The sequence below is a fragment of the Serinus canaria genome, chromosome 3 (genome assembly GCF_022539315.1).
Source record: "Serinus canaria isolate serCan28SL12 chromosome 3, serCan2020, whole genome shotgun sequence".
Taxonomy (NCBI): domain Eukaryota; kingdom Metazoa; phylum Chordata; class Aves; order Passeriformes; family Fringillidae; genus Serinus; species Serinus canaria.
In genome coordinates, this window is record NC_066316.1 from 54,023,644 (window position 1) to 54,039,555 (window position 15,912).

A 15,912-nucleotide genomic window follows, 5' to 3' on the forward strand; every position below is an offset into this window, starting at 1 on the left:
AATTTTTTGTCTGTTTCTTTGTGCATTTATCTTGACCTTCTGTGCATTGATCACTTGGACCATCAGAAGTTTTGCAGGATGTTGCTGCCTACCTGAATTTTCCCACATGTTCCTCAAAATTATTTAGAAAACATGCAGTCAAAATATGTACAATAATGCTTAAGTAAATTATTGCAAACCAAACCAGAAAAATGCGCAGTAAACTATAAATATGTGTGGTTGCATTGTAAAGTTCTTCCTCTCTTTTTAACAAAAATTATTTTGTCAAAGGTTTCCTTTACCTTCCTGTTCCTCGAGATGTTTTTTTGTTGTCTTCTCTTTTTGTTTTTTTGCTCTTCTGCTCTTCTCCTCAGAGATTTTTTCAATTCTTGGATCTTTTCTGTTTCTCTGATTTAATGAAGATAAGAAAAAAATAAAACCTCAAACCTTAATTAGTTTGGCAAGATATTCACACTGAATGCTCTTTATCAGCGTGATTGGATTAATAATAAAGTTCATTAGCAAAGTATTTGTGCTACAATTATTTTATTTGCTTTTACAGACGGTGCCATCATTAAGATTCAGAGCTAACAGTCAAAGAAAAGCTGCAGGACAGATATAGAAGGTGTGTCAGTTGTTATGTGTGCAGAAACAAACTTCACATTGGTATGATCCCCTGTGTGCAGGAAGACATCCAGTGGTCTGTCTTAGAGGTGAAAATATTCAAAGTGTGTGCTAGATCCAAGTGCTCTTCCAGAGCCCAGATGGTGTGGGGGGAGCAGTTCCAATGCAGCCCAATAGCTGAAGGGCTCCCCCTTTCCTTACTCCTCTCTTGTGGAGGTAAAATGCTTGCTTTCCCCAGTCACACTCATTTCTCCATGAGCAGAAAGGGCTTGGTTTGGGCTACTCTATGGAATTGTACTTTATCCAGTACATCCCCAAACATTTTCAAACCCGAACTGTTTATCAATCTTAAGAACTGTTCTTCACCTGTAAGAGCAGCTCATGTCTGGTCCAATATTTAACCCTCTAGACAATAATCATGTATTCAATTTTATACCAAGTTAGATCTGAAACAGCTGCCGGGACCTGGATAAAGTGGTGCAGGTCTTTTACCTTTGAGTATATGCTACAAGTTGCCTGAATGGAACATAACTGACCTCTGAAGATGTTTTCACATTTAGATAAAATACTTATCCCATTAATGTGAGGTAACATACCACTATTGAAAAACTAATTTAAGTTAGAGCATACTTTGTTGTCTAAATAATGAAGTTTTCCTCAATCTGTTAAAACCTACTGACTACATGTGCCTGGTCAACACTCCCATATTACACTAATTTGCAAATGCACAGTCCAAAAAACCCCACAATTAAATATCTTCTTCCTTCTGCCAGAGGCAGGAACTGTGCTTGACTTGCAGTTGTTGCTGTTTGCTGCCCCTCAGCTGCACTGCCCAGCCTATGACACACCCTTGTTGGGGGCTCACTGCACAAACACAGTCCCCAGCCCCTGTCACCACCCAAGCCACCAGGGTTTCATCTGCACATCACTGGGAGGGAGGAGTTTTTGTGGAGGATAATGTCCTAACTTTGAAGGGGGCTTTGATGGTACCTTTGATTTCAGTACCCACCCTTGGGGGTCCTAAAGGACTGGACTCTCAGAGGTATGGCTGTGCTCTTGGGTAATTCCACAGTTTCTTTGGCATGTGGTAAAAGTCAATTTAATTCCTACCTCTTCAGGCTTCAGAGCCCGCTGGCTAATCTGCTAATTGGGCTGGAGAAAAGGGGGGAGCAAGTGGAAAAACAGGAAGTGGTGATGGGAGAGGGTGAAACCCTGTTGCTGTTGGGAGTGGTAACAGGTCCATAGAGGAACAGGTCTTTCAAAAGGCTTCTGAAGGGTCAAGGTTTTCTCTGACCTGTTTTAACCACATAAGAATTTCAGCCTGCCAGCATAATTTCTGGTCATTCTCTGTATTTTAGGGGAGCCAAAGCAAAGCTCCCCAAGACCTAACAAAATGTTGCCCCTCTGTCACAAGTTATGCAGTCATCTATATCAGTTCTCTAGTTGCTCCAATTTCCAAATTAACATTTTATTATAATTAATGTGCTATTGTACTTTCAAATATCATTTATAAATATGTATAAACTGAAATAATCTGTAGCAGAAAGAAATTTGGAGTAAAAACATTATGAAACCTATGCCTCTCCAATATAAAATATTATAATATAAACATATTGCACATAATTACATATAATGACAAATGTGTCTCTGTGTGGTATGATTAGTGCTGCTGTAACAAAAGAAGAAAGAAGAAGAAGATATCACTCTAGCTGTCAGCTACGTCACAAAATTAATACAGATGAAGCATCTCTCTCTCAGCCTTATTCTATTTACTCATTAAACAGTCGCTAGAAACTAACCAACAACTTCTATTCAGCTGTAGAGCTACATATGTCCAAGAAGGGAAGATAAAAAAATGATCACCCTTACCCCTTTGTTGGGGACAATGAGCAGCATTCAGGTTAATATATCTCATCTACACAAAGAACGTGTGCAAAATGACTCATCAGCTTCACAAAGAACAGAGTTTTGCTGGAGTTATTTAGAAACCAGATGACAAATTATGCTCTAAGGATGCCTTCAAAGATTATTCTTATGGGGAGACCTGGAGAATTACTGAAGAAGAATCAAATCTAAATTGTATTAAACATAAAAAGATCTAGAGTAGCTCTATGAAGCTCTCATCAGAAATTTCATACAAGACACTTTCTGAGAACATACACATATGAAATACTTTTGTGAGAAAATCTCTGGAAGACTCCTAAAAATTCCGAACAATTAGCATGGAAAAAATTTTGTAAAGTTGGCCAGAATATTTTAATAAACATTTCAGAAATCTCTGCAAAATTTCTCAAGCCCTGCTTGGGAGAAAAACATCCACTGATCTGAGAGTAAACAACAAGCTCTCACACTTTGGTGGGGTGGGAGAAGGCAAAGTGAAGTTGAGTAAGCTACTCCAAGTATGTGAGTGAACTAAGCAGTGAGCTGTTGGCAAATGAATGATGGTCCAGTCTTGCCATCTCATTTTTGTAAAAAGTTTCTGAAGGTCTCATTTTTACCCAAATATGTACCAACAGTGACTTCTAAAGTTTTGATTCCTCATAGAATAGAAGTTTTGTTTTCTGGACAGCTTGGACACAGAGCAACTAACACCAAGGGCTGAGATGAATCTAAATGTCCTGGAAATTGGATGGTTAAAAACGATATCTTGGAATATGTGTGAAGTTACCTTCTAGCAGATGTGAAGTACATTTTAAGAAACACAAACAATCACACGTGCATCTCATCCTAGTGCTGCCTTATATTCCAAGCCTTCCAGACTGTTCAGGAGCACTTGTGAAATACATGCATTAAACTTGTAGCCAACTACTCACCCAGAGTGGAGCAGGAAGAAATATTCCATGCTCCCTTCCACATAAAACAACTACTGTAACAGTGTAAGCCACTAAATGGTGAACAGAAATATAAAGGTAGGCCAAATTTGTCTTGGCACACATAAAAGTAATTCAAGTAAATGTAGGCCCTGCTTATAAGTCTAAGTTTATTGCTGGCTAAATGTCCACAATAATTTTCTTCAGACATGAAAAATATACACTGTCTTTTTGAAACTGTAGACTGCTTGAAGCAAGGTTCTTCTGTAATTACTAACACAGTAATAGACATTTTCTTGCTCTCAGCACCACTGAATTATGGAAAAAAATACCCATGTAAGAAAAATTTTGAGGTAATTACACATCTCCTCTCTCCCTCTATCTTCTTTTATTTTTTTTCAAAGAAAATTAAGTTACTCACGAAGGATCAAATGGATATCAATTAAGAAGACACACACTTTTTTTTTTTTTGTACACAAAAGATAAATGACCAGAAAGCAGTATTTACTACAGTGCTTTCTTTCCCATAAGAGCCCTTGATTTTGCCAGAATTGAAAAATTCTTACCATCTGCCTACAAAATCCCATTTTTGTCTATGAAACCAAAATATTATGTGAGTAATAGTTCCTGCAAACAGAGAGCTCAGCCTTGTGACAGTGAGATCAAAGGGGAATGAGGAGATTTTCAGATGTGTGGAAGGACCTTCCCAATGAGAGAGCATCTCTTTACTCTCAGATGTCAGGAGCTCTCCTCTGTCTCCTGTTAGCTTTTTACCTTCTCCTCATTTCTCAAAATGACCCTTCATTTTGCTCCCCCTGAGAGAAGTGGAGCAAGAATGCCTGGGATGAATGAGGTCGAGCCTTGCGTGCTTGAGGGGCTTGATTCATTGTTCTAGAGTGACAGACCACTTGGCACAGGATGGGATGCTGGCTGAATCTGGTTTTCAGGAAGTCACGAGTCTTCTTTCAAACAAAATTACGTGAAGTAGTTTCAGTTTATTCTAGCCAAGAAAAAAAGGTACCAGAAGGGGCTGAGTCAACCCAATTGATTTTTGGCCAATTTAGCACTGCTCTGAAAGCAGGGAGGGCTGGAGCTCCACATCCCCACTTGTAGCCTGGGCTTCAGAATTACTCTGCAAGCAGTAAAGCAAGAATGCTTTTATAATCAGTCAGGAACTTTTACTGTCCAAGGGAGTGCCATGGGTGCATCCTCCAAAAGCAAAGCAGAGAAACCCTTGCAGTGAGAGCTAGCCTCTCCTTTGCTTTGTGATAAACTGCTGGCTTCTGATAACAGCCGCAGTGTCTCAGCACACAATCATCTTGCCATTACAAATACTCCAAGGACGAGCAGGGCTGTGCTCTACAAAGATCTTGTTTCTTGTAAGTCAGATTCAGCTCTAAAGCCTTCAGCAATCTCAGACCTCTGGGATCCTTTGTTTATTCTTAATTGGCTTTTAAGATCTGAGAGAACAATTTCAGAATGTCACTTTTAGTCAATACAAGGATCACATTTCTCAGTCCCTTTTGTTTGTGTCATGATCTTCTAAATTTTTTAGTAATTCCATTTTGATTATGGGCTTAAACTGGTCATTTTGAAAAATTCTATTTCAACATTTTTTTTTAGAATGTACTGTGAAAAAAAGTAGACTTTCAAATGCACTTTTTGTAGACAGCTTTTCTTGAAGCAAAGATTCTGGGAGGAGATTTCTAGCATCTAGCATTACCACTGACTTACAATGTTATTTCATGTTAGATCCGTTTTAAAGTGTTCTGAAAATTAAATTTGAGCACCAACAAAGCAAACTGTGAAGCATCCTAGAACAGGAAAATGCTGCAATTCTGGAGCACACAAATCTCCATTCAGCCTTTTTTTCCATCATAGTTGCCATTGAAATTCACTGTCTGAGTGGAAAAGCCTGGAAGCACTGCAGCAGGCAGGTGCACAAGGTAGGCTTCTCCTCTTAGCCCACTTACTAGAGGTCGCCAAATCCTACCAGCCATAGGAATTTCATCACGTTCAAAACTATTAGCTCTAACTCTTTTACTGGGTATTTTTGTCACTTGTTAATGTCATTTATCTGTGGCTTGCTATGTTTGGTGCTTGCAGAGCTTTCATAATTTATTGCTTGATTATGCCACTGAATAGCATACACAACTCTTATTGACTTCAAGGGGAGTTTCACACAGAGAACATGGCAATATAACACAACACTTCTAAAGTACTTCCTATAACTATTCATGACTTTGTCTACATTGGTGTTAAGATGTGAACTGAAGAATGGAAAATTATTCCCAGTAATACCTTTTGTCATACTCTAATTTGTGTGTTATGAAGAGAATAAGACTTTGCAGCATTATGGTTCCTACAAGAACAGGAGAAAGCAAATAATTTGCCAGTAAAGCTGGCCAGATATAAATCTATATGAAGAGGTGTTGGCACACATAAAATTCAGCAATAACTGACCGAAACTGATCTATAAATGGGAAATTGCAAGCTGAGAAATCTCCAGGAAGAATAAGTGATTGTAAAGCAATCTTCTGACAGTATGTTGCAAGCAGTCAGGTAAATTTGTAGTCAAATATCCCCAGTTCCCTGCTGAACGTGGGATGATGGCTCCAGTTAGGGCATCAGGCAGCAGTTTTAATGGTTGAGACCCTCTGTTCACAAAGGTAATTATTGTTCATTTGCTGCATTTAAACATTGAACTAGCTCCAAGGAAGGCTGTCCACCAACATATGAAGATATAAATCCTGAGGAGAATCAATATCGGGGCTCAGAAAATGTCCCAGTTGAACTCATCAACCTGGCTAGAATCTTTACTGACAAAGAGGTGATGAGGAAGAAGATCGAAATTGATTTCCAAAATGATTATGAAGCCTCCAGACCAGAGGTTTCTGAATAATCTTCCAATACTTGTTGATAGCCTATTTCTCTGAAGGACAAAAGGTGATTTACAAGGGTGTCATTGGAGGATGAAGACGTAGTGGCTTGGCCCCCAAAACAAGTCATGAGGACCTTGTGAAAATGACATTTTTTCAACAGAGGGAAAGCGATATAACTCAATATGTGTGAACTTTAAGCAGCAAAGACTCATGCTTTCCATGAGAAACTAACTGCATTATGTTGGGGAGCTAAGATGGCATTGAAATTATTCCAAAATCAATTTTTTTCTTTGCTTTTAGCTTTGGTTTAAAGGACCCCAGATATTCAATCTGAATTGAGTAGGATCAATTGAGGAAGAAAAATCTGAAGGGCGAAATCTCTTCCTTACCATATGCAATGATTATTGAGGAAAATCAAGAAAAAAAAAATACTTCAATCAAAACCAAAGCAAGTATAACTTGGAAGTATCATCAAATGTAAGTTTTTTTCAAATCCTCCCATTGGAGAGAAGTGTATTCACAACAGACAGTACACCTATCTTTGCAGGGATAGGAGTAAATCTACAAAAAGTAGATTCCTGGCTTGGGAGATCTTTGCAGACAAGGTGAATTTCAGTGGAGATTAGGAAACCAGCTCTAGAGACAATTCAGATTGCATGAGATGTCAAATTAGGAAAATCCTGTTCTTAATTTAGTATTCTCATAGAATGTCCTGGGTTGGAAGGGACCCTAATGATCATCTAGTTCCAGCTTCCTGCCATGGACAGGGACACCTTTCACTAGACCAGGTTGCTCAAAGCCTGGCCTAGACCATGTGCAGAGATGGGGCATCCACAGCTTATCTGAGCAACATATTCTAGTGTCTAATACCCTTCACAGAGAAGAATTTCTTCCTAATATCTGATCTAAACCTACCCTCTTTCAGCTTGAGGCCATTACACCTTGTCCTATCCCACGCCTTTTTTTTTCCAACAGGTCATCTCAGCAGGGTTTTTCATCAAGACTATCACTGTATCAACACTTTCCAGTGGACCATAACTTCCCTGTCAAAGAGGACTAGAAAGACTAAGCTATGATCTCACATGACCCTTTGTCTCCTAGTTTCCTTTCTTGACTCCTCATACTGTTTCCCCTTCCATGATTACCCTACCACACCCCTCTTTTTCTCACTGAGGGAGGAAATAAGGTATCCACTACCTGGCATGAATGCAGCAAAAATAAAAAAAAAAATGGGGAACTACTTCAACTGTAGAAAAAATGGATATTTTATTTTCAAGTACATGAAGCAAGAATACTGCCTTAAGACACGAGATGTTAAAAAATGGTATACACCTGTTGTTAGCTGCCTTTGAGAGGTTGTAAAGCATCTCACTGAAATGCTAGCCAAGTCAATGAGTGAAATTCTTTTCTGTAACACCTCAGAAATGCAGAAAGCCTTCAGTGCTGCTGTACGCTCCTGGGGGTAAAATGTGATTCAATGTGTAAAAGGGTATTCTGGAAGAATGGTTTAAATATAATACGAGCTGAATTTAATTTCCTAATTTTAACTCAGATGGAGAGATTTAACTTATATTTTGCACTTTTTTTACTAAATAATACAGTGGAATTTGATTAATTGAAAGATAAGATAAGATAGAAGGAATACTTATAATTAAAACTCTAAATAGTAGCTTTTGGGGGCTGAAAGAATGAATGGATTATGGTTATGTTCAGCAGGTACTATTGCAGCAAAATTTTTTAAAAATGAAGGACAACTGTTAGGGTCTTTCAGATTGTCAGTATCAAAAGGATAACTTCAAACACAAAAACTCTGTACATTCACAAAAAGTCAAAAATAGATAGATATATCGTGATAGACCTTCTTAAACATGGCAAATAATCAGGAAACTATATCTCCTTTTACGTGGCAAATTATTTTAATTATGCTGTCTGCAGTATACAAAAATCATAGAATGGTTTGGGTTGGAAGGCACTTAAAAGATCATTTAGTTCCAAACCCTCTGCCATTGGTAGGGACACTTTCACTAGACCAGAGTGTTCAAAGCCCCACCCAGCCTGGCCATGAGCACTTCCAGGGGTGGGCCACCTACAACTTACCTGGGCAACCTGTGCCTCACCACCCCCATAGTAAAGTCTTTCTATTATCTATCTTCTTTCAGCTTAAAGCCATTCTTCCTTGTCCCATCACTACATGCCGTGTAAAAAGTCCTGCTCCAGCTTTCTTGTAGGTCCCCTTCAGGTATTGGAAGGCTGTTGAAAGGTCTCCCTGGAACCCTGTCTTCTACAGCCTCAGTTCTTTCAGCCTGTCTTCATAGCAGAGGTGCTCCAGGCCCCTGACCACCTCTGACCTCGCTCCAGCAGGTCCACATCCTTCTTATGCTGGGGGCTCCAGAGCCGGGCAGATTAGTCCATATACTTCAAAGCCAAAATAAAAACACTGATGTTTTCTGTTACCTACAGAGCTTCCCTCCCCACATTGTCTTTCATTATAGTGAATTGGAAAGCAAAACTAGATGCCTAAAAATGGCAGCAGTCTCTTCACTAAACAAGAGCTTTAAAAAAAAATTAAAGTTTTCTGCTCTGTCATTTGTAATGCCTGTCATCTTTTTTATTGCATCCCAGAAAGGCTGTGCCAAAGAGATCCCCAAAATTTGTCAGAGTTAACTATTTCACTAAACTTCACTAAGCTACCACTGCTGATGATTAATCAAATTTTGCTCTAAATAGGATTAATTCGGGTGTATCTGTGAAGAAGCTTGTCAGAGTGCACGTCCCTCTTCTCATCTGTCCTCGGGTCTTTTTTTCTTGCTGAATTTAAAATGAAGCTTGAGCTATAATCTTGCATGGCAGATACTGGATCGTTCCTTTGATAAACATCTAAAATGCTAATGAATGTGGGCTGCAGTTCTGAAACAGCAAAGCAAATGATTTGACAAGAATCTGGAGGGTAAAAAAAAAAGGAACTTTCTGACTTAAAAGAAAAACTCTTTTTGTTCACATAGAGTATTGTTTCCTCAAGAAAAATTTTTTTGCACTGCAGAAAACAGAAAAAATCCTATTACATCAAAATGCGGAAGCATGAAAAACTGATGAGCTTTCAGATTGTCCTCTTTTGCATGCAAATCATATCAGAAGTTCTCATTAGCATAAATGCATGAGCAGCTCTAAATGCTTTTAATTTCCAATCTCAGCCAGCAGAGGAGTAATTTGTCACTGTCAGGGTGAAAATCTAAAAAGAAAAAAAAAGAGAGAAGGACTCCATGCTAAATTGGAATCATATAAATTTTTGATTTGCTAATTGACTGATGCTACAGTTCAATCAGCTGCCTTGAAGGTGTAAATAATTCAGTATACAGTCAGAAATAAAAGCATAATGTGCTTCTACTGAAGTCATATTAGCATTCAGTGCACCAGGACACACCTGACCACGTCTTTCTTACAGATACCCTTTAGACATGTTCTACTGCTATGCTGGCAAGTGCACTATACCAACAAATATATATTAAGTCTTTCACAGGCTAAAAAATGTTTAGTCTTTCGTATCAAGAAATGTGATTCCAGGGATGATTCAAAATATTTTCACTCCAAATAATCTAGTAAGTCAGTCCTAATGCTTGCAGAAATGGTGGAATACATTTGTATAACACTAATGCAATTATAAAACATAGAGAGTGCATAAATGGTAATCCAACATTTCTTTCTATCAACTTTTAATTATCCTTTTTCCTTAATCAACTGCTTTAAATGTCATATGCAAAGTGTATTTTTTGCAAAAATGCTTCTCATCAGTGTGCATACTCTAAGGCTGTTGTAGAATCTGTACTGGTAGTTGCAATAGTTTGTGATTTACAATAGAGAAATTATATTCAGATTCTTTGTATGGTTTGTGTTAATAAAAGAAAAAAATTATTTCAAAGCTGTTGTTTAAGTAGAACTGATTTTTAACTGACTAGTCACTTCCTTATCACCTAGATCAAATAAGATTTACAGCCATTGCAGACTTTTGTAATGCATTTGTACTTCCAAGAATATAAATGAATAATTAACAAAAATACCTTGAATATAAAAAAACCCTCCTCTGGAGAATGTACAAGTAAAAAAATCCAGTTCATAATTACCCAACGTTTCAAGTTATTATGTCTCTTAAGTTTCAATTATTGATGTCTCATGGACTGGTGTATGTGAAAATCAAATATGACTGTACTGAACCCCAAAATGACCAGTTGACTTTGTTATGAATTCTATTTTGCACAAATTCTAGCTGTGCTATTTTGTTGTCATAGCACAGAAATTTATCAGACACATCCTATGCATCAACAAATCTGTTTTCCATGTCCTCATCCCTCCAAACATATATTTAAACCAGGTTCTATTTAAACAATTTATATGAAGACTTTATCCTGGGCAACGAGCTGATTTTAATTGCCAGAAGCAGTCTTGAAATGGTTTTTGCAATGGCAGTCTGGGTTTCTGATAATGAAAGGCTTATACCAAATTCCCCTGTGTTTTGAACAAGGATTTAATCTGAATAAAGTCTGTAGGATTATGTTCCAAGGTGTTCATTTTGACTGAGCATTTGATTCTGCACTCAGTGAGATCAATGATGGCATTGATTCAGTCATTCACACCTTTTCCTTGTCATTAATTGCACATTTCCTTTCAAAATAGTGTTAAAATGTAAAAAAACAAGAGTCAAGTAATGGGAAAACATGAAATATAACTGGCTGAATGCAAACTGTGAGGTTTCAGTTTCCAAACAACCAGATCCTGCTTGATCTCATAGTTGACTAAGGAAGAAGGATAAATCCTTTCGGTCTATATCAATCTAGAAAAAAGAAATCTGAAAATCAGTTTTATGATTATGAGTTAGGTTTTCTAGACTTTTGGAAAACCTGCCTCAAAGGCAAATCTCTGTTAAAGCAAGCAGAAATCTTGGGTAAGAAAAATCTTATGATAGCAGCCTAAGTTTTCTCCCCTGGCTTAAAGACCTTTCAGTGGAAGCAGAAAAAGCAAACAGATGCAGGCAGGGCAGATACCCATGGAGGTCATTTCACATAACCAAGTGTGGAGAGCAGAAATTATTTCTGCAGGCCCTGCTCCTCTTTCTTCAGGCTCTTTCAGGTTCAAGGATACCAATAAAAAGGGAGTGGTGTGGGGAAAACCTTACTAAAATATGGATGTTTCACCAAAGCTTGGTTCACCATATGAAAGACGAACTGCTTTGTTCTGTGGGTCTGGTCCCCAGTGGGAAGAGAGAGAGGTCTCAGCAAGGAGAAAATGAGCTGGATCACAGGATTAAACAGTGAGGAAATGTTCTGGAGTCTCATTCAGACTGTAAGTAGACAATTTAAATTTTGTATATAATTTTCAATGATTTTTTTAATAGTTTTTAAAATTACTCGTATATTCTTTTATACTGGTATTTTGGTCTTTTTAATCTCTTTTTATGTAGCTCCCTCTAGTTCTCCTGTGACTTGTACATCATCCTGGCAACAATTGTGGCAGCCTTTTAGACGCAGCTGAGGGAGATTAGTTGAGTTAAATTCAGTCTTGCTCTACCCTATTGTTTTGTTTGTAGCTATACTTTAGACATTCATATGGAGCACAACTACCATCTCTGGCAGAAGAGCTGCAAGTAATCATGATGATGATTTTACAATGGTTAAGACACACCTTAATACATCCACTTATCCTTTTCCATAATTATCATGAGGAACACGAGAAGGGAGGGAAAATTTGGAAACAGATTTTGTGAGCAGGATCTCTTCACTGTTTAGAGAGTAGAGGGGCTCAGATGCCAGCTATAAAACCCCAATCAAGTTCCTGCCTGGCCATAGGAACAGGTCCAAGAGTTAAGCAGATATTGCAGTCCTGAAGCTGCTAGGCAGACGATCCTGGATGGAGGTAGATGAAGTTGTGATGTGTCATCATCTCAGAATGCCTGGACAGGGCTCTGGAGTGGGCATGCTGTAGCCCTGGGAGCTCTCCCAAATCACACCAGCGGGAAAATGTGTGCTGGACCAGACTGTGCTGGCTGGTGAGTTCATCAATGTGCTCCACAAATCTCTCTCTGGGCACTGACCAATACCAACAGAAGGACCTAATATAATTGCTTCTGTTTAAAACAAACAAAGAAGCAAACAAACCAACCAGCAAAACATTATTAACCTCCCTTTACCCCATTTCTGAAATGAACATCCGAAGAGGGTATCTTAATTTGCACTGTCACTGGTAGGTGTGAAATACTGTAACCTTCCCAGTGCGACCAAACCCATTGTTTTCACTCCTTGCCTCTCTCTCTCTCTCCAGTGTTTTTTGCTCCAACTCATTGCCTTCATCTTTAGATTTTAGATTAAATAAGTAAGTACATAAGTAAATAAATAAATAAACAAAGTTGATTGCAATCCCTTTGAGCTCAGGTTGCATCCTTCTGCCTGTTTGGAAGCAAAGACAAGGCTCTGACTGTGGTAGGAAATGCAGAGTATGTTCACCAGGCACACTGCTGTAATCCCACCAGAACAGCACCAGGAGGGATTCCTGCTGCTGCTGCCTCCCAGGGTTTGTGTGTCCACAACAGAATCTGAATAAAGGGTTGAACTTCAGAGCCAGGAAGGTGGCTGCTCCCAGCCCAGAGCTTGAGGTGACTATTTTTGGGAGAGGAATCTAAGCACTCTTTTTAATGCATTGCTTATCTGGCCTCAGTAAATTCCAGGGTCAAGTTGTGCTAGACATGGAGCTCGGGGACCACTCTGGGGACATCACCAGCTGTGGGGAGCATATGTTCAGAGCTCAGTACTGATCATAGCTCATCAATGTGGATTTAGCCCCCATTGTGGTGACCAGACACACAAAACAGGAGCCTGATTTACCATCACAGGAAAAAATAACCTTAATGCATGAATGCTTGGGCCTGAAACATGTTATGTGATTTTATTTCATCTTTTTTTTCCTGTTTTTATTTATGAAAAACTGTCTCTGTTTCCGACTATGGTAAGTCCTCTCTATTCTTAGAGCCTTTTTTCCCCATACTAACATGGTTCACTCTTGCAGAAATGTATGCAAATTAACTTTTTATGAAAAATGGGGGCAGAAATAAAACATTATGCTGCTCTTGCAAAATAAAAAAATCATTAGTGATTGCCAAAAGCAACAAAGTTGATCTTTTGGCAGCATATTGTACATAATTATAAATTTTCTATTCCATTTCAGCCCTGTGAACAGCAGAATAGCCCTATCACAGGACACAAAATAATCCTGACCTCATGGTAACCCATTTGTGTACCTCATTCTGACCAGCTTCACAGAAGCATTGTTTCAGACAAGGCACATTTTCAGGGGAGCTTTGAGAAGGAGGGAGACAGCAAACACTTTTTCATTACTTGAAAAGTGCCAAGGATGCTATAAGCATACCTCAGGCAGATTTAATTGTAATATTAATTAACTGGTTCACTTACTCACTAATTAATCTGCTGCTCCATCTTTTTCACACTAATGTATTTCAGAAGCAGATTCAGAGGAAATGTTAAAAGTTTCTTATGAAAATCTCTGAATGCAAATTTGCAGAAGTACATGTACAAAAATCGCATTATCATTAGAATGGCAATGCTTATTCTAGTCATTTGATCTAGTCATTTAGAAGTAGGAAGAGGCAGCTACTTACTGACTGGATAGTATGACTAAAAGACAACCAAGACATATCTTAAGAAAAAAATCTTAGAGTGATTATACACTAATAAATATCTGTACTGGTGATATCCATAAAACAGATAATGCTGCCATATCTTCAGCAAGAAGCATTTCTCAACCACAGAGAAATACACGAGATATTAATAATCAGCTTCCATTACAAAAATGTACAGAAAACTCCACAATTGCTGTATCCTGCACACTCTGCCTCATTATTCATTTATTCAAATTTTTTTTCAGCTGGTAGATGCAAATAACTGCACCCCTGTCTACAAAAAAACCAACCTGCAAGAAATGCATTCCCCCAGTAGCAGCACTCCTTTTTTGTGAATTTGGAAACAAGACATTTCTGTTCTCAAAAAGAGGAGTCAGCCTAACACTGTTACTTGTTTAGTAAGGGCAGATGACACTGGAATTTATTCTAAGGTGCTCATGTGCATAGATCAGGTTTAGAAGCATTTTCAATAGGGCATATTCGTGTCTCCTGCTCTAGGCTTTGGTAGGTACATTACTCCAGTGATAACTAAAAGGCTGAGGCAAGGTTCACACGTGGTGCAGCATGATTAAGGTGCCACTGGTTGTGATTCTAAACATCTTTTATTGCCTCATGGGACTCATGACCTGTTAAAAAGAAAGACCAAAGAGCCTAAATGACTTTCCTAAGATCACACAGCAAACCTGAGGCAAAATAGGAAGCAAGTCAATGTCTTCAAGCAAAGGGAGACACTTAGCAGTGAGACACGTTTTCTGTCTCTAAATTGTTTTTAGAGGTGGGAAGAATAAATAGCATACACAGAGGAAATGATGGCATGACGTAATGTTATGGATTCTTGACAAAGTCTTGGGAGTGCACAGTTTTATCATGGCTTCAGGACATGAAGGATAAACTATTTCCCAAGCCATGATGCATTTCTTCCTCAATGCATTACTTAGATTAAGAGACAAAATGTATCCTATTAATATGCATTGTTAAATTGTTTCACATGGATAGTCCAGTGTTTTGCCTCAGCTCTTACTCTAAGGGATCATTCAAGCTTATAGCTCCAACATGATGAGGAAATCAGTGTTCATTCTTCAAGAGGACTACCTCTGAGACTGCAATAAAGTTAAAGCACAGAACGTTATCTTTTTGCTGGAATTTTTTTCCTTATCAAAATACAAGAAGTATTTGCTTTACAGATAAAGCTGTTAACTTTATTAAACTTGAGGTGCTAACCATCTTTCAATGGACAATATGAAACAGCCAGTGGTTCAGTGGAAAATACAAAATAGCCCTTGATTCAATTTATACTTGTAAACAGGAGAAATTACCACAATCAAAATCAGACTGAAGGGAACAGGCTCAAAATCATCTAAAATATGTCCATGAGTACATGTAAGACTTTTTTTTGTTGAATAACAACCTCATTCCACCATATCCATACAGCAAGACACGCAGTCTCTATCACACATACCTTGACAATCACCTGTGGATAAAAAGGAAAATAGTTCTTAAATCTGACAAATCATTGAACCAAAGAGACAAAGGGAAAGCATTGCAGTAGTAATTATATTTGCCCCAATTCTTTCTTTGTGTACTGGCTCAGATTTCTTTGGTGCTATCAGCCTGCCAAAACTGATGCACTTCCTCCAAAGCTTGGCCAAGTAGGACATTTCATTTTCCATTAAAAGTCTGCCTGGAAGCACTACACTTTTACTATCTAAATTGTTAATGTACATTTCAAGTAACTGGTCCAGTTGTCAGAACAGGAAAACACTGTCCATTCTAAGGTAAGAAAATGATTTTGAAAAGCTGCAAGTTGCTATTTGAAATTGTGCTTCAAATTAAATGCATTTACACCAATTGTTTTTGAGAGTCCTTTCTCTAAATGATGACTTAGTTTATTGCAGACATTAGCAAAAAAGCAGGAGGAAACTTGTTTGTAGCAGCC

General features: G+C 38.2%; 1 long non-coding RNA gene across 1 annotated transcript in view; it reads right to left on the minus strand.

The window, feature by feature from the left end:
• LOC127059418 (uncharacterized) overlaps positions 1-15,912 on the minus strand; it is a 79,145-nt gene that overhangs the window by 21,861 nt on the left and 41,372 nt on the right. The window contains exon 3 of the long non-coding RNA XR_007777181.1: positions 282-387. This is a non-coding gene — a long non-coding RNA (uncharacterized LOC127059418). The remainder of the gene's footprint in view (positions 1-281; positions 388-15,912) is intronic.